The sequence below is a fragment of the Nyctereutes procyonoides genome, unplaced genomic scaffold, assembly GCF_905146905.1.
Source record: "Nyctereutes procyonoides isolate TBG_1078 unplaced genomic scaffold, NYPRO_anot_genome, whole genome shotgun sequence".
NCBI classification, from domain to species: domain Eukaryota; kingdom Metazoa; phylum Chordata; class Mammalia; order Carnivora; family Canidae; genus Nyctereutes; species Nyctereutes procyonoides.
In genome coordinates this window covers 58,139,140-58,161,469 of record NW_026575020.1, presented here as the reverse complement: position 1 = coordinate 58,161,469, position 22,330 = coordinate 58,139,140, and the positions used below count along the sequence as shown (strand labels likewise).

Genomic DNA, 22,330 nt, shown 5'->3' with positions numbered 1-22,330 from the left:
TTGCGTCCCGCCAGGTTGGTCAGCTGGGGAGGTTGGGTGCATGTCTCTGTGAACGTTAAAGCTTGTAAAGGCCAGGCGGGAGAGGGCGGACAGATGGACAGACAGAGAGATTGGCTGGAAGCCGCAGACACGGCCGGGATTACGTGCTTCTGGGGCCCTTCCCCTGAGAAGAGCGTATCCGTGTCCGGTTGCTGCTGCGACGCACACACATGGTGACTTAAAGCAACACAGACGTGCCTCCTCATGGTTCGGGAGGTCAGAAGTCTGAGCGGGTCCCACTGGGCTCGAGTCAAGGTGTCGGGGCAAAGGGGGCTCCTTCTGGAGGCCCTGGGGAGAGCCTGCTTCCCGGCATCTCCAGCCTCCGCAGGCGCCACATCCCTGGGCTTGGGGCCCCTTCTCGTCCTGCAAAGCTGGCAGGGGCCGGGTCTTTCTCATGCCGTCGAGCCTCTTCACTCTGAACCTGCCTCCTCCTTCCATGTTGAAGGACCCTGTGATTACACTGCACCCCCCCGCCCCAGTAATCCAAGCTCACCCTCCTATTCTAAGGTCGGCTAGTTAGCCAACTTAACTCCATCTGCTACCATAATCCTCCTTCACTGTGTAAACTGACACAGTCCTAGGTCCCAGGGCCTAGGCCCTGGACATCTGGGGGCAGGGGAAAGCGTTGGTCTCTGACCACAGGGGCTCTCCCTACTGCTCTTGAAAACACAGTTCCCCCAAAATGCATGTGAACCCGGGGCATATCTTCAGCCCCTGGGATTAAGGAGGGGTGGGGGATGATGCCCCAGCTAGGGAGAAGGGGAGGCAAGAAGCACAAAGGGCCAAAGCGCTGGGGCCCATGATGCTTTGACAGTAGAAGCAATTGTGCATGGTCCCAGGGGGGTTAGCCTGAGAACCACTTGGGACTCGGTCCAGGTGGGAAGTGCATGCCTGAGCTGAAGAGGTGGGAGGTGGCACACGGTAAGGAAAAGCAGGTGAACCACAGACACTCCAGCCTGACAGCAGGGGGACCCTGAGGCCTGGGCGTGTCATGCTGGAGGAGTCAGGAGACACTCCAGGAAAGATGCACTTTGGGGGCACCTGGGCGGCTCAGCAGTTGGGCATCTGCCTTCAGCTCAGGGCGTGATCCTGGGGTCCAGGGATCGAGTCCCGCATCAGGCTCCCCGCAGGGAGCCTGCTTCTTCCTCTGCCTGTGTCTCTGCCTCTCTCTGTGTGTCTCTCATGAATAAATAAATAAAATCTTCAAAAAAATAAAAAAATATATGCACTTTGGGCTGGCCTGACCATTGGGGATGTTGGCTGGAGGTGCCCCATCAGGCATCTAGCAGGGGACGGCACACCCAGAGCATGCACGGAGTGGCCCGGGGCACCGCCTGGGGTAAGAAGGGAAAGCCAGGATTGAACCCGCGGGAGCCTGGGTATTCCATCACCCACCGGAGGGGCCAGAGCTGCACAGGGGATGGGTTTGGACTGGCTGGAGCAGCAGGAGGGGGTGCGGGTGAGGGTGTCCTGCACAGGACGGGGCCGGCTCAGGGAGGAGTGAGGGTCCAGTCAACAGGCCCCCGTCCTGCTGAGAAAGACAGGGCTGACTCGGGCCACCTGATAATTCCATTGAAGGAGCTTGTTGGTGGAGAAAAAGGGAAAGGAAAGATCCAGAAGCCTGAACAAGTTTATGAGGGAACCACCAGAAGCTGTACTTGGTTCGAGGGTAAACCCGTGATGGGGAGCTGGGGAGATGTGGGCTACGAGGCAGGTTGGCACCCACCGGTTAAGGGTCTGGACCTTCCTGACCTTCCCAAGCCTCCAGGCCGCTGCCAGGGTGTCCGACGGGGGCAGGTTTGTGATGCAGCATTGAGGCCGGACTCACAGAGGGTCGGTGCAGAGGTGCACGGAGCTCTGGGACGAGGAGGGGGCCCCCGCCCGGCGCCCTGAGTGCAGGAGTGTGGCGAGGGCCAAGCCGATGCAGGCCAGAGAGGACACCAGGGAGGAGCAGCGAGAGCGAATTTGCCAAGTCTTTGAGCCTGGAGTCCTGAGTCCCCATCAACACCGTCGGGAAATGCCCGGGCTTCGGAGTTTCTCGGGAGTGTGGTGGGGCGATGGGGCGGGGCGGGGGAGGTTGGAGTAACCGCCGGTCTGCTGTCCTGCTCACAGTTGGCAGTGACCCTGGCCGCGGAGGCCGGGTGGTGGCTGTGTCCAGAGGGACCCAGGTTGACTGGGCTGGAAACCTCCATGTAAGAGTCCGTGCAGGGGGAGCCCGGGCGCAGTGGGGCCTGTGCCGCTCCAAGAGGAAGGGGCCGAGGGAGGGCGGCCCAGAGGCTCCGCTTGCTCGCTCGGAGGCTGAAGCAGCCAAGGGGAGGGGGCACGAGGAGCCAGGAAGGGGTGCCAGGGGTCCTTCCCGTGAACCTCAGCCCTGCTCTGATGTTTTCGTAAATCAGATGTCGCCCAGGTCAGGCAGGGCCGTGGCCAGCACATCTGTCGAAGCGAATACTCGCCCGGCGTCAACCAGCAGCGGGCAGCAGTCTGCCCACACCTTGTCCTCATTAGGGGCCCCTCCCCTAACAAAAGTCATTTTTGTAATTATTATCGAAAAGTCCTGACCGTGAGCCTCAGGGCCTCGGGAATGTCAGCATAAACACGTTCGCAATTCATCATGTTTCCCGTCTCAGCAAAGACTTTGGGCGTGAGCGGAGGACAGCCACTCTCTATTATTAAATAAACCAGAACTGTCGATAGAGGCACAATCTGCAAATTAGCCGCTTGTCAATGTGGGTTAGTCCCAGGCAGATGCTCGCCAGGACGTGGGTCTGGTAGGGGGGCCACGTTCACTCTTCACTTCTGCGACGGCTTCCAGCAGAAGACTCCAGAACCGGCAAAGCGAGCAGAGATGTGTTAATCCCAAAAGGGAGTCACTGAGCTGTAATCACCTTTTCTAGGTGAGGTGACTCTGTGGCTGTGACCGTCGTGGGGAGCGCGGTGTCCAAGCTGCACTCACTCACTCACTCCCCGGCCCCCTGGGGAAGCACTCGGCTTCACCCCGGAGACTTGGCTCCCACCTACAAGAGCCGAGACCCCAAGGGGGAGACCAGCAGGTGCTCTCCCAGGGACCCAGGATTTGTTTAATCGGGTACAGTAATGCACAGACGCAGGAATGATGGTCAGGACAGAATTTTTGTATGCTCAGTAGTCCCTAGAAACGGGAGGTGCCCCTCATGGGGAAGCACCAGGGTGGGTCAGGAGGCAGAGGGAGCGGGAACATGTGGGCAAGAGCCTTTACTGTGGTTTCCATGGGAAGGACCCCGAGGGGCAGCTAGGCAGGCACAGGACCGGCTAGTGGAACAATTGCAGTGGGCTCTGCACCACGAGGACTGTCTCGTCTGGTCCCCGGCCCTGGGGAGATGACGGCAGGGGGGAAGTGGCCCCGAGTGTCTAGGGGCTCTGGGTTGGTGGGTTTGTATATAGAAGGCGCCGCACTCCTGGGCTGGCCCCACAGCCCCAGCACAGACGGGGGCTTGGACACCCAAGTGCACCTTGGCTGCCGGCGCTCTAGCAGGTGGCCATGACGGTGCTGGGTGTCCAGGTTCCGTGGTGGTCCCAGAAGCGGGTCTGCGGGGCTCAGGGGTGTCAGGAGTCCTTGGTCAGCTGCAGAAGAGGAAGGAGGCAAGCGACGTTGCTAATCCGGGGGAAGGAGGCATCATCCTGGGCACGCCGGGCAGGCTTCCTCATCTTCCTACCTAGGACGAGGCCCCCCTCCCCAACCTTCAGTGGCCAGTCCCAGCTCACAGGAAGGACCCGGCGGGCAGGGGTCCACCTCTCCAGGTGACGAGGCCGTGGTCACGGTCCCCCGGGTGGCCTGCCAAGCCTGCAGAGCTCTGAGCCCGGAGCAGAAGCTCTGCAGAGCTGGGTCTTGCTGATTAATAAGGCCGGATGCTGGATCGCTCTGCATGTCAACACCCACCAGCCCCTTCCAGCCTCACCCCCCCGAGAGTGACACTGACATGTCCTCTACCACCGGGGCCACCAGCCACTGCCCAGGCGGCCACCTGGAGAAGCCTCGGCTTCCCCACATGCGCCCAGGGACGGACACACCCAACTGGCAGCCCTGGGGGCGATTTGTGATGATTTGTGCCAAGTGCTCCCTAAAACACAGGAACATAGCACAGACCCGATACGCGTAAACCACTCGTCTTGGCTTCACACTTGCTCCTTCCCGGGTAAACCGGGAAGCTAGTTTGGGGAGCGTGGTTTATCTCACGCAAGCTGTGCCACGCTCATTGGGGTTTGAGTCTCCTTCCCAGGGCACCTTGGTGCAGGTGAAGCCCACCCAGATCTCCACACCCCCGCCCTCCCGGGCTGTAAGGAGCTGCTGGCCTCTTCGTCCCTCTGGGGCCCGCAAGTGCAGAGCCTCCTGGGAGTCTGTCGCAAACTTCCCTCCCCTGCCATGCCCCCGGGGGCTGGGGACATGGGACAGCCCCACCCTTTCCTTCCTGTTTGGGGGCAACTCAGCCCAGACAGGGAGCAGGTCCTGCCATTATCATCCGAGCACAGCCAGCTGCTGCCCCCTCCACAGCAGCAGGCCAGGCACCTGGTCTCCCTTAATCCTCACGAGGGCACCAAGGGGTCAGGAGCATCTTCACCCCCATTTTACAGGAGAGTAAACTGAGGCAGCCCTTTGCTGTGAGCACCCAGCACAGCCAGGGCCTTCCCTTCCCTGTGGGCTGCTGGGAAAAGCTACACCCCCCCAAGTCCCACAGCTCTCCCCCAAATGGAAGATCTCTGCATCGTTCTTCTGTTTCTACACATGATTTTCTAGCTGATGCATTAAACCAGAACAGGGCAGCTCTGTTCTCGGTGTCTCCCCGCCTTCCCGACGCCGGTGGGAGAGGCGCAGGCGGCAGACCGAGCCTCCGACGTGGCCCCACACGGGCCCCGGGCCTGAGAGCTGTCCTAACACCCCGTGCCCAGGGCTCTCAGCCCATTATCTACTTTTGTTTTGTAAGTAGGTTGATGCAGACAGATTTCTGAAAATCTTAGAGGAACGAACAGGTTGGTTTCTTAGGGGATTTGCTCAGGAAATGAGATTTTGCCCTTCTCCCAAAGGAGAAAGGCCACGTCTAAATTATTGATAGAAAACATGCCTCCTCTGAGAAGCCTGCTTTGGGCCGTCGGCGCGCTGAATGGCGCTGTCTGCCCCGCGCACCGACTCCGCTCCGGAGCCTGCCTCCGCCGCCCGCTGGCGCCAGACCCCGAGTCCCTCAAACGGGGCAGCACCAGCCCCCACCCCTCCCATCCCACCCAGCGCTTCTGCCGCGGGGGCCGCGTTCCCCATGCGGACCTGCCCTGCATCTTCAGGTTTCTAAAGGTCACCTGCAGGGGATGCTGGACGGGACTTGACACCTCAGTGGCGCAGGAGACACATCCCAGCTCTGGCTTTGAACCTCCCGGCCGGCTCTCTCTGTACTCAAGAGCCAGCTTTTAAAGAAACAGGAGGGACGGGAGCCAAGACGGAGCAGCCAAGTGGAGACTGGACGGCCGCCCAGACACGGCCATCCCTGAACTCCATTTCGGCGAGTGTTCAAGAGAACATGGTGTGCAGCGCCCGGCTCCGTGGGGAGCAGCGTGGACGGGCCCTCTGCTGCCCCTGCGGTTTGCATTAGAAAGACGAAGAGCCTCCTCAGCGTAATGAGACACCAGCGTGCCCGTGTGGCCGCAGCCGGGGAGCCAGGCAGAGGCGTGCAGGGCCCACGGTCCGAGCGCCCTCCGGGGCGGGCCCGGCATCCACCTCCCGTATCATTCATTGCCCCCCCCACCCCGCCTGGACCCCGTAAATACTGTTGACTGGATAAGCGGACGCAGAGACCGGGCAGCTGTGAAGTCAGGTGCGTCCTCCGGGACGTGCAGGGCCCGGTGTGACACCAGCACCGCGAGTGCCTGCGGCTTTTCTCCTCGTTGGGTGCCACAGACGGCTTTGTGTCTGTTTTCATAAGGACGCGAAATAAAATGGAAACGAGTCAATAGGTTGACATCAAGATCAGAGAACAGGAAGGACAGAGAAATAGAGCTGTGGGGCTTTGAAATTCTACTTAGTGACACGGGGCCACGGTTTTCGCCGTGGTTTTCTGAACCTGCAGGCGACCAAGCGGGCAACACGGCCAGTGGTACGATTCTCATCTTTAAGCGTGGCTGGAAAGCCAAATGCTCATCGACAGATGGACGGATGAACGAAATGTGGACCGACCGTCCATGCAGCGGAATATTACTCGGCCATGAGAAGGAAGGATGTTCTGCCACCTGCCACACACGGGCGGGCCTGGAAAACCTCACGTTACATGGAATTTGCCGGTCACAAAATGACAAATGCCACGTGACTCGGCTCACAGGGGCCCCTGGGGTTGTCAGATTCACAGACAGACAACGGAAGAACAGTTTCCAGGAGCCCGGGGGGGGGGGCAGGGATCCATGTTTAATGGGGACAGAGTTTCAGTTTGGGACAATGACAACGTGCTGGAGGCGGATGGATGGACGGACGGATGTGCAACAAATGAGAACGTACTTAATGCCATTGAACTGTGCGCTTAAAAATGGTTAAAATCGTAAATTTTATATCATCTATATTTTAACCACAGTAGAAAATAAAAAGCCAAATAAGCAAAAACCAAAAAACCCAAAACAAATTTAAAAAGTAGATTGAGGGCAGCCCGGGTGGCTCAGCGGTTTAGCGCCGCCTTCGGCCCAGGGCCTGACCCTGGAGACCTGGGATCGAGTCCCACATCAGGCTCCGTGCATAGAGCCTGCTTCTCCCTCTGCCTGTGTCTCTGCCTCCCTCTCTCTCTGTGTGTCTCTCGTGAATAAATAAAATCTTTAAAAAAAATTGAATAAAATAAATAAAAAGTAGATTCAAAATACGCCCCCCAGGAGATTATTGGTTCTCCTGAGGTCCTTTGTCCTGAAAGCTGTTTCTCAGGGTCCAGTCGTGGGACAGCAGCGTGGGCGCCCAGCTCCATGAAGAAGAGCACTGGGAAGATGCCTCGCAGGGGAGGTGAGCATCCCAGGGGTTGGTGCCTCGGGAATGATGTCACAGAGGGTCGCCCAGGGGGAGGGAGCGCCTCCAGGCAGCTGGACAAGTCCTGAGGCTGCTCGAAGGCCCCAAGAGGAGCATCCCGGGGCGGCCACAACACATCACCACCCGCTGGGGGCATGAGACCCTGGAAGCTGGTGGTCTCACAGGCCTGGGGGCCAGCAGCCTCCCTCCAGAGGCCCAGGGTGGAATCCTCCCGGCCTCTTTTCGCTCCTGGTGCCGCAGGCGTTGCTCTGCGTGTGGCCTGTCCTCTGCCTTGTGTCTGCTGGCTGGTTCTTAGGGTCCCCCCTTAGTCCAGGGCCTGCTCGTCTTGACCTTTACACAGCTACATCTGCAAAGGCCCTATTTCCAGAGGAGGTCACATTCTGGGGTTCCAGGTGGACATGCGCTCCGGCGGTGCTCTGCTCCCCAGTACAGCTGGCATCTCGTCTCGTCCATGTGCTATTGGCCCCTGGGGCTCTACAGACATGTTGAAACGTGGTCAGCGTGGGAGCCTACTGATACTCCTCAGGGAGGGCCTGAAGGCCCGCCCACCTGCCTCCCCTCTGTGCCAGGGGGCCCCGGGGATTTCCGTGTCCACAGCAGGGCCGACCTCGGGGACCTCCGGGCCTCAGTTTCCACACCAGGCCGAGCCGGGGGGCAGGAGGGTGGCCCACAGCAGTGCCTCAGTGCCCCTCGGCCGCAGGCGGCCACCTGTCCTGTGACCCAGAGCTGTGCTGGGCTCAGCCAGGGCACAGAAGCGTCTTCCCCATGGCCTCTCCCACTGAGGGCTTGGTGCCCACCCCCTACAGACAGAGCCTCTTAGCATGAGCGATGACGGCGTCCCTGGGCCTGGCACTCATCGGGGTGTCACAGACCCCAGCACAGCTGGGAGAGCCAGCGGGCCGCCAAAGGTCAGAGAACAGCAGGGCCAGGGGAGCAAGCAGATAGGAGGGTTGGCACGGATGCTGAGCCGCAGGTGTCCCGGGGGACAGCAGACTCAGTTATCAGCCAGGTGGCCTCTACCTGTCTCACCCGCGGGCACTGGGTGGGCGTCAGCAGTGCTGTTATGGCAGGGCCCGGGGCGCGTCCCTGCGGGCCGGGGTCAAGGAAAGCCTGGGGCACGTCCTCCCCCACTGGAAGGGCCCGAGGGGACCTAGCAGGTGGGCCCTGAGCCCCACCAGGCTTCTCGGGAGAGGGTGTGGGCTGCCCTGAGCACAGAGCAAGCGCACACCTGCCCTGCCACCCCGTGGAGGCCGGTTTGGGAGGGGGAGCTTCCCCCAGGCCTGGGTGGGCTCAGAACCCAAGGCCGCCCCTGCAGCCACTCGGATGGATGGCCAGAACCTGCTAGAACTTCCCAGTCTCTCCCACAACGGTTTGAGGTCTCTGAGACATGAGCCAGCACCCTCCCCTCCCCTCCTCTCTCCTCTCCAAAGGTGAATTTCAAGGGAAAAAAAAAATCCTTTAAATTGAAGTAGCTCTGCCATCATGATCTCCATCATCAAAAGTCATGTTTAAGCCACCCACAGTTAATTTTTTATTTATAAAATTGCGCCCTTCACCTCCAATTCCCCTTAGAGAGAGAGAGAGAGAGCACAAAACAGGCCATTTAATAAAATTCCAGGTAAGGTGACAGGAGTGCCCGCGGGCGAGCAGGCCTCGTAGAACCATCCTGAGTCCCCCAGTGCTGGCCTGCTGCTGCTCGGAAGGGCAGAGGCACCACCTGGGTGGGCAGGGGCCCCCAAGGCCCTTCCTGGCACCGGAGGCCGCACTGCAGCAATGTGTTCAATGCCAAAGAAATCTGCTCCGACTGTCCCCGAGAGCCGGTGCGTCACGGCTCCCGTGGGGAGACGCAGAAGGAGCAAAGCAAAGGGTGGGCACTGGCCCTCTGAGTGCTGCGGACTGAGTGTGGGCTCCGAACGTGCAGGGTGACATCCTGCCTCTCCACTGTGAGGGAGTTGGGGGCCTTTGGCAGGTGACCAGGGTGAGCTGAGGTCGTGAGGGTGGGACCTCATGATGGAATAGGGTCCTTGTCAGAGGAGACACCCGTCCTTGTTGCTCGGCGCCCGCCGCATGAGATCAGCAGGAAGGCAGGAAGCAGGCTCTTGCCGGGACCCCAATCTGCTGGCACCCTGACGTTGGACCCCCTGCCCCCAGCACCCGTTCAGGCCTGCCAGGCTGGGGCCTCTCGTTACGACGGCCAAGCACATGAAGACCCTGTGTCTTCGCAGGAAGACTCCCTCTCCTAAGCCTCCTCCTGCAAAAATGGGTGTGTGGTCCCCTTGAGCGTCTGCGAGGAGCGACGGCACCTGTGCTGACTCGTCTCTTCTTGCCCTCTTCTTGCCGGCGGAGCTAAGAAGGCGCACAGGATGGGTGTCCAAACACCGCTCCCCGGGACCGCGGGGGGCTGAACCCAGGCTGGACGTGTGAGGGCCCCCCTTCTCTCACCGGGATGTCAGGGACGTTACTGCCTACCCCGTGGGACTGTGCCGGCTTGGCGACGCAGCCTCAGCGTCTGGCCCATCATAGCTACTCAGTGAATAAGACCCAAGGTGGTGAGGAGGGAAGCGCTTGGGCCAGCGGGAGTCCCAGCCCGCCAGGAGGTCGTGCTCTGCTCTCTCCGCGTCCCCCATCCCTGCCGGGGCGGGAAGTGGGGCGTCCCGGATGCGGTGGCGGCAGCCCATGAGGAGCCGCACGAGAGCCAAGGGGTCTGCGCCGCAACCCTCGGGGAGGTTTTCCGGCAGATTGTTTGGCGTGAACCACACTGAAAACCGGCCTCGCTCGGGGGCAGGACACGAGTCGCTGTTGTCATAAGGACGATACAAGCCGGCAGTGGGTTCATTTCTGAAAGAGCAAAACGTTTTGTGAACGGAAGGAAGCGGGGTCACAGGGGTCACCGGTGTTACCTGGCTGGGGTTGACTAGAGAGAGGAACAAGGGAACAAGTGCTCCTGAGGAGGAGCTTTGCCAGAGAGGGGTCAGCGTGCGGGGGACCAGGCCGAGGCCGCGGGTCAGCTGCGCGCTGGGAGCCGGTGTGGGCACGGGCGGGGGCGGGTAAAGCAGAGCCACGTGGGCAGAGAGACGGGGGAAGGGTCTCCGTGGGTGGGTGAGTCTCATCCACAGGGGGGACCCCCCGGGAGCAAAGACCACTCTAGGAGGACCCCATCGCTTCAGTAGAGTCGTGGGGTCGGGTCCCTGGAGGCAGATGCTGACTGGCTGGCTCGCTCATCCGTCCATCCATCCGTTTATTCAGTCATTCGTTGAGCACACGTGCACCCCGTCCCCTGTGGGGCTCGCAGTCAAGGGCGGAGGCGCCGCGCTGGGCAGCAGGAGTTCCCACCCCCGCCGGCGGAGAGCAGCCCCAATCCGCACACGTCTGAGTCCACCAAGGCTCCCTGGGGAGGAGTCTCGGTTGTCTCGTGGCTCCACAGACGTTGTCCGGGGGCCACGGTGATGGGGGCGGCCGAGGGAAGGCCCTCTGAGCTGGGTCACGTCTCTTGCTCTGCTTGGCCGTCTCTGAAGGGTCTTGACGCAAGCGCACTCGGGGCAGTCAGCACCCCTGGCCTAATGAGCTGTGGCCCTCTAGGAACCTGATCATCCAGGCAAAAATCACCATAATTGATTATCCTGCTGAGAGGCGGAGAGCCGTGTTTGCTAACAGAGAGGCTGAGAATCAGCTCCACGTTTCCCACCCCGGGAGCTTGCCCTCGGGTGTCATCAGCAAGGGCTCCAGGCGCCTTCCTCCCCTCTGGGTCCCTCGCTCCCAGCATGGGCCGTGGGGTAGGGTGGGCGACAGGATGGAGCAGAACAGGGGTGGGGAAGCCACTCTTCATCCCAGAAGGCAAGTCAGGCAGGTCCAGGTCGGCCCGTCCTTGTCTGGCTCACATCTGAAGGGTCGCTGGGCCACAGCTGGAGTGGGTGCCAATGGGAGCTGCTTCCTTTCCACACAACGAGCCCCTTTCCTTTCGTGACGCTGGAGCTCGTGTACCACTGCAGAGGACAGGGCGGGTCCGGGGGGAGGACCATCATGCGCCACGGATGGTGGAGGCGTTCGGCTCAGCAGGAACCTCCAACCATCCCTCCAGTTCTGGATTTTTCAAGACCCAGAGGCTCTTTGGAGATGGACGTGGCTCCCAGCCTCTGAGCCAGGGACCAAGCAGGTGTTAACACCGGTGTTCATACTGGATATTTTTGCATTGACCAAACGAGGACCCTCGTGACAATGAAAGACATTTCGGAGAACTCGGAGGCTGTTAGGGGTGCCTGGGGGTCGAGGCAGGCGGGTGGGGAGGGGGGTGCCCCACCAGCCCCCGACCTGCGCTGACGTTGCCTGGTGGGGTGTTCCAGAGCCAGGCGTCCCCGGCACCCAGAGGAGGCCTGCAGGTTGGGCTCGGAGCCTGGGGCGTAGAGGATGCTGCGGGGCGGACGTGGGAGCCGTCAGGTGGGAGGGCCGCGGGGCGGGAAGGAGCAGTGCTCTACCCCAAACCCTCAGACCAGCCCGACAGGGCCGCGCGGGCCGAGGAGCAGACCCCTCTCACCCAGCTCCCCAGCCCAGCACTCGGCCCCGACCCGCGCTCTGGGCGGCTTGCTCACCGGGGCTGGAGGGACTGAATTAAATGGAACTAAATTGAATTGAATCGGGAGGAAAACTCACTTTAAGAAACCAAGAAAAAAGTCAACAATAAGAAAACCCCCAAATCAACTGAAGGCGGCAATTGATGCGAGCTGATTGATTCAATCCATCTCATTTTGTGACGCCGCCGCCTTCATCTGGCGGGGCCTTCCGCTCCCGTCCACTCCCGTGGAAACGAGCTGTTTTGCAGGAGAGGGAAGATGCTGATCGACACTCGGGTCCGCCTGGATGAGGCCTCCCCACCGTGTGGGGTGGACGGATCGGCGGCTCTGCGGCAGCCCTGGGGACCCGGTGGGGGGCAGGGGAGCGGGAGGGGTGCGCGGGGTGGGTGATAGGGGGAGGTTGTGCAGGAGATGCAGCCACCGGGGTTCGCACAAACTCCACCAGCAGGCTCTGTGCCGTCAAATGCTCCTTTCCCACTGAGAAGGGCGCCGTCCACCCGGGGGTGACAAGGAGTGCAGGGGGGCCCCCCAGGGACCTGCCAGGGGAAACCAGCTGTCCCCGCCACTGGGGGCACCACTGCTTAGCCCATCGGCACGTTTTGTCATCTGAAAATGGGGGACAGAACAGTTAGCGCGTCCTCCTCAGGGTTACGAGGGCTGGAAGAGGCAACCGTTAGTTGTCAAGTGCCTGGTGCATAAGATGTGCCAAGCACGTGACTGCAGCGACCTGCTCTTTATCGTGACGTGGATGACAGTGATGACCGTGGTGTTTCTCCATCTCAAGAGAGAGGCCCAGTCTGATTGTCTTCGGATTCCAGAGGCTTTTCGTTGGAAGCACACGCACACGCACACACGCACACACGGACACACACGCACGCACACAGTGGGGAGAGAGGGAGGGGCTGCTTAACAAGAGTGCAGTTTTCTTTGGGGGTGATGGAAGGTTCTAGAACCAGATAGTGGTTGCACAGCAGTGTGAATGGACTTAACGCCACCAAATTGTATACTTGACAACGATTGAGACAGTAAATTGTAGAAGTACTTTGCCACAGTCTGAAAAGTGGTGCACAATATGTGCACTTAAAATTATGAAACCTTAGGGGAGGCCTGGCGGGCGCAGTCCGCGGAGGGTGCGACTCTTGATCTCGGGGTTGTGAGTTCGAGCCGCAGGTTGGGTGTAGAGATGACTTACAGATAAAAATCTTTGAAAAATTCTGAAACGTTATTAACATAAGCAAGGAAAATTTAAGTTCAGGAAAAGCAGATGACGCCCACACGCACTACACCTCTCTTTTCTAGTCCCTGAAAGCCCCTCTGAGGAAAGGGCAGGATCAGGGGGCCAGACACACATGTGCCGTCCCCAAGCCCCGGCTCGGCTTCCTGACTTCAGGCAAGTGCCTTGGTCTCTCTGGCCCCAGGTCCCTGGACCGTCCGATGAGCAAGTGCCCAGGCCCTGCTGCCCTGGGGCTCTGAGCCCCTCCTACTGACGGAAGCTCCTGGAAGCCGCACACAACTCCAGGCGACATCCAGTTGCTTCTGAAATCATGTGTTTGTGGGATTTAGAATTCTCTTACTTCTCTTGAAGCAGCAGCAGCCCGTCCGCTTTTCTTCGTGTTAAGCTTTGACTAATATTAAGCTAGATCTACATGCCATGACCCCACATGGAGGGACACCTGGGAGGCGGGGAAAAAAAATCCACACAGCGGGGCAGGGCAGGGCCCAGTTTGGGATTGGATACCACCCGCCATCCAGTCGGCAGAGTCTGCCTTTGTGGGTAACCTCCAAACCCACAAAGGGGGTGGGGTGGGGTGGGGTGGGGTGGGGAGGGGTGGGGTGGGGAGGAAGCGGGGAGGGGCCACTCAGAGTCTGGGGCCAAGGAAGGAGAGAGAGGGAACACAGGATATCCCCCGAGTTGCAGAGAAGACGCGTTAGGAAAATCTGGAGCGCAGGCCCGCGGCGTTCTGTGTTCCTTTGTCTGTTAAACGGAACGTGGGCTCCCAGCGTCGCTGCAGAGGCCGCCAGCGCAGGGGCTTCTCCGGGGCGGGTCCCTGGCTCCCTCCTCCTGCGCACCTGACTAGGCAGCGAGCGAGCAACCAGATGCGCGGTGGCATCCCTGATTGTAATTCTCTCCTCTCTCTCCTTCTTTTCTTAGAGAGCCCACAGTGCCTCGGGAAAAATTGGCTGAATAAAAGGTATAAAGACTTTCTCTTTTTATTCCACACACCCCCCCCCGTCCCCCGAATAGTTTTTGACAGATGTGAGCATGTTGAGCATCTTGGGAGCTGCTGACGATGAGTGCTGGGGGTTTCTGGGGCTTCCCCCCACGTTCGTGGGAGGGGGTGGGACTTGGGGGCGGAGAATGGAGGGTTTGGCTGGGTTAGCACCTGAGGATGGTGACTGGTGACGTGTCCTCTCTCTCGTCCTCCAAAGCACCGGCCCATGCTGGGAAGGAGGGGGCCAGAGGAGCCAGAAGGGGAATGAGAGGGCAGGAGTGTGTTGATGGGCGACATAGCTCAACGACTCCCAGAGGCCAGAGAAGCAGTCCCCCCACCCCAACCCCACCCTGGGTTCTCAGTGCACAGGTGTGCATCCCCCCGACCATGAGGCCTTCAGAACCTGGGGTGATTCGTGTCCCCACCCCACCCCCAGCCTGGTCTACTGGGGGCCAGGGCTGCAGAATCAGCTCAGGTCCCAGTGGTGACCCTCACGGGATGGGAGGGGAGGCAGTGACACTCCTGACCCCAGCCCTCAACCCGCATGCTCCTTGCAGCCCAGCGTCCCTCATCCGCCGGCCGCCGATCTCCTCTGCAAATTCAGTTGCAAAATTTTACTTTGGGGGAGAATTCTATCATGGAAGTAACGTGTATCTGTTGTGAACACATTAGAAAGTGCAGCCTGCCGCGTGTTTGTGACCCCGGGGCCCCCCCGCTGGCTTCTTCTCGCGGGCTCCTGGGTCTCAGGCCTTGTGCACAACGACTGCTGAGCATTTTCCACAGCTGAGAAATGCAAAGCGAGGCTGTCAGGTGGCAGAGTCTAACGTCCTCCTTGGCAGTTCTACTTTGGTGATCTCTTCTGTACTGCTCCTGCCCCCAAGCACGCCCCCGCCTCAAAAGTAGGCATTGGCCAAATGGCTAGGGAGCTAGCTCTGTGCCGGAACCCGGTTCGTGGGGAGGGCAGCTCTGGCTCCGCTCACTGGCGGGAGGGGCCAGTGAGGCAGGGCCTGGAGCTCCTCTCCCCGTGCATGGCAGGGCCCCCTGGGACTGGCCGTCCTGTCTCTGTCAGTGTCCCATGTGGTTCGCGCTCCCCTTGCAAGGTCGCCTCCCTGATGTGCCGTTTTGTAAACGGAGTCATATCTAACGGGGCGGAAGCAACCAAAGGAGTCTTCAGGTGAATCCGTTTGTAGGTTCAGGATTCCACCCTCTAAGGGATGATGTGGATATTTTGTCTGGCTTGCAAGCTCAGATTATTGCACGGTCTTTTGGTTTTTTTTTTTTTTTTTTCTGAACAGCTTTAGCAAGGTCTGTGCCCACAGTCGACTACGCGTATTATGTAGGGCGTGTGATTTGATAAATTTCGACACAGGGGCATACCCATGATGTCATCACTACAGTCCAGCCGCTGGATGTGTCTGTCCATCACCCCAAAAGTTTCCTTGTGCCCCTTCCTCTCTTCCTCCGGGCTGTCCAGTCCCCCTCCCAGGCAGACACTGATCTGCGTCCTGTCGCTCTGAGTGGTTAAACATTCTAGACAGTTAACATCATACTACATGTGCTCTTTTTGGTTGGTGGGCTTCTCTCTCTCAGCATTAGGTATCCTGAGACTCGCCCAGGTCGTGGTGCACGCGTGAAGAGTTAGTGCCTTTTATTATTATCATTATTATTATTATTATTATTATTGCTGACTAGTATTCTGTGCTCTGATTGCGCCACAGGGCGTCCCTCCATTCACCCCTGGAAGGACACAGGGTCATTTCCAGCTTTTGGTTATTAGTGCGTAAGGCTGCTGAGAGCATTCCCGCACAAGTCTTTGTACGGACCCAGGCCTCCTTCTCTCCTGGGTACAGGACCTTACGCAGCCAAGTAGCTGGATTTCATGGTGCACTAAAGTGAATGTCAAACTTTTTTCCAAAGCGGTTGTGCCATTTCACACGCCCACCAGCCGTGCGCGGGGATTGCCTTCTGCGTCCTCCCCAACACTTGGTGGTATTGGCTGCGGGAATTTTTGCCACTAAGATGGGCACAGGATGGTATTTCACTGTGGTTGAGTTCGCATTTCCGTAAAGCTGAGTGACGCTGAGCATCTTCTCATGTGGGTTGTTTGACGTCCATTATTTCTGTGAAGTGTCTGTCCCAACCATTAACTATTTTTTTTTAAGTAGGTATTTGTCTTCTTACGGTATAGCCTTTGGGGAGTGCTTTATGTATACTGAGTACAAGTCCCTTATAGGTAGGTACATGCTCTGCAGACATTGCCTCCTTAATTCGTCTGTGTTCCCACTCTCATAAAAGTGTCTTTTAAAGAGCAAACATTTGACATTTTGATAAATTCCAGTTTAACCATTTGTTCTTTGTGGATCATACTTCTGATATTTTATCTAAGAAGTCTTAGCCTGATCCAAGGTCACAAAGATTTTCTTTTCCTGTGCTTCCTTTAGACATGTTATAGGTGTCAGAGTTTATATTTTGGTCTCTGGTTTATCTTGACTTCCTTCTTGCATGTGCTCACTAAGCATTGATTGAAGTTCATTTTTCTTTTTTTTTTAATTTTTATTTATTTATGATAGTCACACACACACACACAGAGAGAGAGAGAGAGAGAGAGAGGCAGAGACATAGGCAGAGGGAGAGGGAGAGGGAGAGGGAGAAGCAGGCTCCATGCACCAGGAGCCTGACGTGGGATTCGATCCCGGGTCTCCAGGATCACGCCCTGGGCCAAAGGCAGGTGCTAAATCGCTGTGCCACCCAGGGATCCCCAAAGTTCATTTTTCTGAACTGAATCTGTGTGTTGATTTCAGTACTGTTATTAAAAGACTATCCTTTCTCCCCTGAATTGCCTTTGCAAAAATCAGTCGTCATATATGTGTGGGTCGACTTGTGGACTTGGTTCCATTGAGCTATATATCGTCTGTCTTGACGTCCTACCCCACCTGTTACAATTATCATGACTTTAGAACAAATCTTGAAATCAGGTAATGTTAACCTCCAACTTTGTTCTTTTTTTAAAAAAAAAAAGATTTTATTTAGCTATTCATGAGAGATACAGAGAGAGAGAGAGAGGCAGAGACACAGGCAGAGGGAGAAGCAGGCTCCCCGCAAGGAGCCCGATGTGGGACTCGATTCTGGATCCTGGGATCACGCCCTGAGCTAAAGACAGGTGCTCAACCACTGAGCTGCCCCAGTGTCCTGCCAACTTCGTTCTTGTTTTTCAAAGTTGTATTAGCTATTCTAGGTCCCTTAAATTTCCATATGAAATTTGGAATCAGCATGTGAATTATAGAAGAAAAAAAAAAGCCTACTGGGATTTTGGTCAGGATTGCATCAAATCAATTGGGGGGAATCATTGACATCTTGACAGTAGTGAGTCTTATGCCTCATAAACAAGTTATACCTCTTCATTTATTTAAGATTTCTTTAATTTGTCTCATCAGCGGTTTGTACTTTTCAGCATGCGGGTCTTGCACATCTTTTGTCAAACTGACCCTAAGTATTTTTTACTTTCATGCCACTTTAAATGGTCTTTTTCCTTCAATTTCTGATTATTGCTATGTATAGAATTTTTTAAAAATTTTTATATTGATCTTGCATCTGCATTTTTACCAAATTTACCAACTAGTTCTAGTAACCATTTTGTAGATTTCAATATATTTTATACAGATTACCACGTTATTTGTAAAAAAAAAAAAAAAGATGTTTTACTTTTTCTTCTTCTCCAATCTAGATGTCTTTTGTTCCTTTTTGTTGCCTTGTTCCACTGGTTTGAACCTCCAGCACACTATTGAATAGAAGTGTTAGGAGAGCAGACATCCTTGTTTTGTTCCTGATAGTAAAGGGAACATAATTCCTTGACCGTTAGTTATAACTAACATTATAATGTTACCTGTAGGTTTTTCATAGATTCACTTCCATCCCGATCTATTGTCAGTGTGCTGAGCATTTTTATTGGTTTTTATTAGGAATCAGTGTTGAATTTTGTTAAATTTTTTTCCTGTGTCTATTGAAATGATCAGATGCTTTTTCTTTCTTAGTTCATTAATTTGATGAATTAGATTGGTTGATTTTCAAACTTGAAGTGAGTCTATAACTCACTATTTTTTGTTTTTCCTATTTTTCTTTATATCTTTTTTCCCTTTTTTTGTGGCTTTCTTTTGAACTGAGTTTTTAAAATTATTGTATTCCATTTTATTTCCGTTCTTGACTTATTAGTTATAGCTCTTTGGTTTTTTATATTGAATGTTGCTTTAGAGTTGATGGGGTTTTTAAGCTGGTTACGGTCTACCTTCAAATGATGTTAATCCACTTCACAAGCAATATAAGCATACTGCCATTTCTCCCTCCTGGCCTTACACACGTATGTTATAAATCTTACAGCACAAGGTTATTTTTGTTTATTTAGACAGAAGTATTTTAAAGGGATTTGAGTAAAAGGAAAAAAAAAGCTGTATTTATCCATATAGTTCCCATTTCTGATGGTCTCTATTCCTTTGTGTGAATCCATATTTCCATCTGGTGTCATTTCCCTTCTATCCAAAGGACTCTCTTCAGTATTTGTTACAGCACCAATCTACTGGTGATAAATTCTTGCAGTTTTTTGTATGTCTGAAAAAGTCACTATTTCAACTTTGTTTGGGGAGACATTTTTGCAGGGTGTAGAGGTCTGGGTTGACAGGTGCTTTTTCTTTCAGTGCTACAAAGTTTCAGGGCCTGCCTGGCTCCCGTGGTCTCAGAGCCTACTGGCAATCCTCTCTTTGTTCTGTCTGCATAAAAATGTGTCCCATTTCCCTGCATCCTTCTAATATTTTCTCCTGCAATATTTAATCTGCCGTTGATTTCATCCAATGTGTTTTTTTCACCTCAGACTTCGTAGTTTATATCTGTACAAGTTCAGTTTGCACATTTCTTGTATATCTTACACATCTGCATGTAATTTCTGAAACACATAGAATATAGTTGTAATTGTTTTCACATCCCTGTCTGCTAATTCTAGCATAGGTGTCAGTTCTGAGTTAGGTTCAAATGATTGATTTTTCTCCTCATTTCTTGCATGCCTGGTAATCAAAGATTACCAATCAAAGATTGGATGCTGGACATTGTAAATTCTACCCCGTGGGGTGCTGGCTACTTTTATTCCTATAAATATTCTTGAGTTTTGTTCTGGGACACAGTTAAATTACTAGGATACTGTTTGGGATCCCTGGGTGGCGCAGCGGTTTGGTGCCTGCCTTTGGCCCAGGGCGGGATCCTGGAGACCCGGGATCGAATCCCACGTCGGGCTCCCGGTGCATGGAGCCTGCTTCTCCCTCTGCCTGTGTCTCTGCCTCTCTCTCTCTCTCTCTCTCTCTGTGTGTGTGTGTGTGTGACTATCATAAATAAATTAAAAAAAAAAAACCTCCCTTTACTAGGATACTGTTTGATCCCCTCCTCTCAGATCTTACTTCTAAGATTGGCCTGATGGACTTGAGCCATGGTTAGTCTGGGTCAGATAATCCCACTACCAAGCCAAGGCCCTCTGAGCACTCTACCCATTGCTCCATGAACCATGAAGGCTTCCGGTGAGGCGGACAGGGACACATACTTTTCCTGGCCCCATGCATGCAAGTACAGTTTCCCATAATCCCATAATCCTTTCACGTTGTTCTTCCCTGAGCCTCAGGGCTTTTGCTCCAGTGCAGGTGATGATCTGTACTCAGCTAAACAATCATGGGGACCCTCCATGGTCCTCTAGGGTCTCCTTCCATCCAGCTCTCTCCTCTCCAGCACACTGGGTACAAGTCCAGCCATCCTGGGGTCCCCGGACTCTCAGTCCTGGCTCCTCAGCTCAGGGGGCTCACCATGCTTGACTTGGGGTCCCTGCATCTTGGCCTAGAAGTTCTGTACACAGTGAGCCATGGGGCAGCAGTGGAGGGCGGGGAGGTACTCCCCTCTGTGGTTGCCCACCTCTCAGGGGTCACTGTCCTTCCTCATCTGCTGTCTGTATCTTGAAACTCATTCCCGAGTGACCTGCTGTTGTGCCAAGTGGGAAAGTAGGTTAGTCCCTACTTCTCTGTCTTGACCAGCAATGGAACCTTCTTCCTGTTTCAGCACAGATCCTGTCACGTGCACTGACCGTTAGGCCTACCTGGTTCATTCCTGGCCCTCCCCACTCCCCTTCTCAGTCAGTGCTAGTTCGAGGCTTGTAGGCCTGGGGACACACGCCCTGAGCACAGAGACAGATGCCCTTGTTTCGTTTGTCTTGAGATGGCCTCCTCCGAACGAGGAGGCATCTGCAGTAGCAGGAGCTTAGCTCCTGAAGGATGGCTAGAGGGCTCTTCATAGAACCTCTTCTCAGGAAAACATTTTGATGGTAAAGAATAAGGGAGTGGAACCTCAGTGGGAGGGGAGGCCAGGAAACTGCAGACAAGGTAACCCAGAGCCCCCTAGCAGCCCCACTGCCTCGCTGAGTAAGCCTGTCATGGTGTACAGGGTCCTCCTTACCCCAACAAGAGGAACCAACCAGGGAGGAGGACCCATCGAGACCGTTCACTTTTCTGAATCCCAGGCACATTCAACATGTGTTGTCCCGTTTGACACTCTCTTATGAGTGGGGGAAACTGAGACTTAGGAAAGGCAAATGATCTGCCCAGGCTCACAAGGCAAGACCACAGCCTTCGCTGTCCAGGCTTCTTTTCCTGCTGGAGATTTCCCTTGAGCAAAGTTGATGTTCCTGGTAAGGGAATACAGATTTCTTGAGCTTGGTCATCTGAGCTTTTCTCATAGATGCCTCCACCTGCCACCCAGCAATGTGGCGGTTACAGCTTAGGGCCGCTCTGGCCTTGGTGGGACGGCTGGAGAGGGGAAGTGAGCCCAGGGGACCTGGCCATTCCACACATGGAATACAGTGGACTCCCCACCGCTCCTGGCCAATGAGGGCTCTCATCTCTTTGGAGAAAGCATTTCCATTGTCAAGGTCTTTGGCTGTCTAGTCTCCTGGGACTACAAAACTCCTAACTCACTGTAGAGCCTTTTCAGGAATATCTCGTGTTTGGAGCTCTCTGATACGTATGCACACGTGTGTTTGGACTAGTGCATCAGTTAGGCCGCCACAATGGAAGAAAAGTATAGGGGGAGATGCCCAAAAATGTTGACCATGAAGAGTTCACCCAGACCCATGGCCATTTTGACCCTGCTAAGGCCAAAGCTATTTTGCATCAGCTGAACACGAGTACCAGGTCCCAGAAAGTCAGCTCCCCAAATTCCCAAGTCCTGGGTCGCGGGGACTGAAAAGGGTCCCCGACGCCTCCCTTGGCTTTCAGATATATCCAGCTGGGTGGTTTTGTGCTACCCACAAACGAAGCAGGACATGAAATATTTGAGAGGGGATTGGAGGGTAACAGAGAGAGGAGTCTGTGTACTTGCGCGTGCTTGTGTGAAAGTATAAAAACCCCGAGTCTGTGTTTTCCCCAGGGTATTAATTACAGTTGGAAAGGAGGCTTGTCCGGGCGTGTTCCGCTTGGGCAGAGTAATTTATCATCCGGTTTCGGGGAGCGGGAGCCAGGTCACGGTGCAGAGAGCAAGACACACATCTCTCTCTCTCTCATCTCTCTCTCTCTCTCTCTCTCTCTCTCAGACTTCACTGCCGTCCCCACCTGCTCCAGGGTGGACAGCTCTGCCCAGGGACACGTGCCCCAGGGGAGCACGGAGAGCTCTGCAGGGGAGAGAGGGGAGATGGGGAGGCCCTGACATGATCCTCAGGGGACGGGCCATGAGGGGAGAGGCCTGTGCAGCTCTAGGCGCTTGGACATCCGCCTTTGTTGGGGGTAGGGCCGGCCTGGCTGCACACACCTGATTCCTGTCGGCCCCCAGTGACCCCCAGTGATGAGGACAGAAGGGCAGGTGGTCTCTGGTGGGTGGGGAGCAGGGGGCTCTGACGGGATCTTACTCCCGTTGATGGCTAGTCTGCATAGTTGTCTCGTCACCACCCAGCAATGTGGCGGTTACAGCTTAGGGCCGCTCTGGCCTTGGTGGGACGGCTGGAGAGGGGAAGTGAGCCCAGGGGACCTGGCCACTCCACCCTCTGCCTCTGGGTCCCTCCACTCTCGGCTGAGCACCAGCCCCCTCCCCCCCCCACCCCCTCACCCCCACATCCCTCAAGCCTGGGTCAGGGTCTTGCTGGCACTTTGCTTCCCTCCCCTGAGCCATCACACCCCTGCTCCTGCCTCCCGCTGCTGCCAGCAGACACCAGCCCCGGGAGCCTGGAGTGACGACCCTCACTTTTAAGCAACCTAAAAATTGTTTTTCTGAAATGTTAGCAATTATATAATAAGTATTCATCGTTACGTCAAGTCCTTCGGCCGAGTGCTCCCCGTCCGCCCTCCCCATCCGCCCCAAGCCGGCCGACAGTGGGCAGGGCCCCGTCCCCCCACCTCATCCTCCTGTGGAGGGACAGGCCTCCCACGGCCCGGTGACCCCATCAGCGCACGTGCCATGAGCACCTACCATCTTGGGCA

At 55.9% G+C, this 22,330-nt stretch overlaps 1 protein-coding gene across 2 annotated transcripts in view; it reads left to right on the top strand.

Annotated features, from left to right (window-relative positions):
- Positions 1 to 22,330, top strand: part of RBFOX3 (RNA binding fox-1 homolog 3) — a 405,543-nt gene that overhangs the window by 273,749 nt on the left and 109,464 nt on the right. For both annotated transcript variants that reach the window (XM_055320027.1, XM_055320031.1), the window contains exon 4: positions 13,781 to 13,820. The gene's annotated coding sequence lies outside the window, so the exon portion shown is untranslated. The remainder of the gene's footprint in view (positions 1 to 13,780; positions 13,821 to 22,330) is intronic.